This window comes from Tubulanus polymorphus, chromosome 7 (genome assembly GCF_964204645.1).
Source record: "Tubulanus polymorphus chromosome 7, tnTubPoly1.2, whole genome shotgun sequence".
In the NCBI taxonomy this organism is placed as follows: Eukaryota; Metazoa; Nemertea; class Palaeonemertea; order Tubulaniformes; family Tubulanidae; genus Tubulanus; species Tubulanus polymorphus.
This window is the reverse complement of record NC_134031.1, coordinates 18,923,465-18,926,267: the sequence shown is the minus strand read 5'-3', so window position 1 is coordinate 18,926,267 and position 2,803 is coordinate 18,923,465. Positions and strand designations below refer to the sequence as shown.

The following is a 2,803-nucleotide window of genomic DNA, read 5'->3' as shown; positions in this document are numbered from 1 at the left end:
GACCAAACCGGAAGTAATAGAAAGGTCAAGGTCATTCGGGTTACGACTAAAGCTAAAATTCCTCTCTCGCAGGAATTTATACCTCCTTTTCCATATAAGGTGACTTGGTTTTTTACTGTAACCATCTCAACAACAGAATCTGCCTATGATCTCCACCACTGGTAACGCTTCGAATTGATTATAGAGATATTAACAGAAAGGCCATCTAAAGCTGGACCAGGTTCCGTTAGAATTTGACCCTGATTCTTTCCAGACAGGTGCGGTATGGGTTTGTCAGGGGCACATCCAATAGACAAAGATCGAGTGATCATTGGGTCAGAATCAACAATGAAACTAGGCTGTCCTGACCGTTGGATGGTAAGGCGGACAGAACGGATGGAGTCGTGCAGTCTTGTGTAGCGGCGGTAGAGATTTTCTAATGGACGACCGTGGAAGGATTACGCGTAAGCCTTTTGAAGTATTCCTTTGATGTACGGTCGACATGATATGATCGTAACGCAAGAAGGCAGATTTCATCTTCCTGTCGTTCTGTCGATTTATGCAACACGTCAATAAGTAATAATGTAATATTCGTTGTGGATATGTTTTAAGCTGTCGTCGAGTGTTTAAGGTATTTTTAGTAACGAGTTTTTACTACTTCAGTGATCAGTCAGGATGAGGAGAATACACTAAAACTTCACCCGTAAGAATTTGGTTAATGAGCATTTTGTAGCCAAATGAATTTTAAATATATGTTTATTTATTTCCACTAAATATTACAATTTATCATATACATTTTAGAAAATGAAGTTAAATAAAATATTTTAATATTAAGCAGTGGAGACTATAAACGGGTTTTAATAGAATAGCCACACTCTTGAACGCGGAGAATAGATTCTAAGTTAAGGACGCGGAGAATAGATTCTAAGTTTAAATTAAAACACACTGTCTAGAGACCATCCTCGGTTGTGAATCTATTGAATCTTCATTTCTGTCAATATCATCGAATCGTCTTCGTGTCGCCGGCCTATGTCTTCCTTTTTGAAGTCACGCGGACCGGGTGCGACGGGCTTCCCTAGCCGCACACGACGGCACACGGTACTATGTACGGCGAGATGATAAAAAAATAATTAACTTACTCATCGAATTAGCGTTCGTGCCGCTATTGTGTTTACGTTATAGAACGGGTTGACTTGTTCATTAATTCATGCATTACCCGGCTTTATCGAGTTCCGTTAAATGCCGTCTGTGGCAGATTGAATTCATTACACAACATGCGCAACAAGTTCTACACACATGACGACGATGATGACAGACTCTGTTGCTGTAGCTGCTGAGAAATTGATGCCTTGTTGATTTTGCATTTACTTGTATTAACGTCGCCTATGATGCACCTCGTCAATTTGGTCGCCAATTTTTTATGCGATGCCGCGCGCGCTGCATCGGTTAATAAAAATTTATCAGTGATGATTCAGTGCTCTGAGATCACGTTGCTGTATTCACCGTCCTTATACCGAACATAAATTAAGTCCCCGAGGTAAATTCCTATCCCCTGGTTCCAGTTACACGGACGTGACTTCGGTGCAGAAATAGTTTTACGCTATCTCAATTTCCTTGTGGTGATATTTAGAAAAGAAAATATGCAAAGCGTGTGAAAAAAAAAATCAAGAAAATTCTCCCTCGAGCCGGATTTGAACCAGCGACCTAAGGATATCAATTCTGTCACGACTCTACAGTCCTCCGCTCTACCAACTGAGCTATCGAGGGCACATGGCAACAATCATTGGGTTGGAATTTAAAATGACCATTCGATTGATATGGTCTGGCAACAGCCGTGTGCGCAGCTTGAACAAAACACACGTTAATGCAAACATTAAAATACATATTTACATGAAAGCTCCCTTCACGGGTTCCTGTTCCCCTTCCCTCTCACCGTGGCGCTCCGTAACCATCGGTCATCAGGGGCCGGTTCCACAGTTGTGAGTTAGAGTTAACTCTGAGTTAAAATCAGTTCATTTCAATGTTTTAACTCAAGAGTGAAATTTAACTCAGAACTGTGGAACTGGATCCTGGTTGTAAAACGGCCAAAAGTCGTGGATGTCTTAGATCCTTCAAAAAGTGCACCGGTATAGAGAGACCGTATACATATAGTCACCGTGAGGGATACCAGGTCTCAGTTTATAGACCGCAAAAAACGAATTTCATTTTTCGAGATTATTGCTATGTCTCGCACAGAACTCAGTGCGCTACTGATGATCGTTCAGTCGTTTTAGTAATAGATCTGATATGGATTGATTATATAGCAGAGAACTCTCTCTGCGTACGGTAAAGACAAACATCAGTAATTCAATTGATCTGCACCATCACCGACTCGTATAGTTGCTTCTGAACGCGTTTCAAATTACAAACTCATCGATTCCGCGACTTTTTCATAATTCTCAGCGTCAATACCGAACATTACGAGGGGAGGGGCTATATACGTGTGTTCATCCTATCGATCAGAGCAAGCCGTCCACAACCTGTCCGAAGTCAATCTGCAGCTTATGCTCGCAAGAACTCGACATGGTCAAGCCTATCGCTAAGTAGTTTCATAGTCTCCAGCATATGTAAACCAGAAAGGCTCTTATGATGAAATTTCGTCTACCAAAAATAATGGATATCACCTCTTTATAGGCAGCATCAGTTGGTGGCGGTTATTTCATGTTACCCGCGTCCCATTCCGTCTCAACTAATTAAACACCGTCGTTTAGTGTTATCCTAGTCCGTGTCCGCCTCGTCGTCGAAGCGGATGAAAGGAGCCGCTCGGCGACATCCGACTTGTCAA

The 2,803-nt window shown here is 41.9% G+C and overlaps 1 non-coding gene across 1 annotated transcript; it reads right to left on the bottom strand.

The window, feature by feature from the left end:
- Positions 1–1,655: 1,655 nt before the first annotated feature.
- Trnay-gua (transfer RNA tyrosine (anticodon GUA)) lies at positions 1,656–1,746 on the bottom strand. The gene is given in 2 exon segments: positions 1,656–1,691; positions 1,710–1,746. It is a non-coding gene; the product is annotated as a tRNA-Tyr (tRNA).
- Between the last annotated feature and the right edge of the window lie 1,057 nt (positions 1,747–2,803).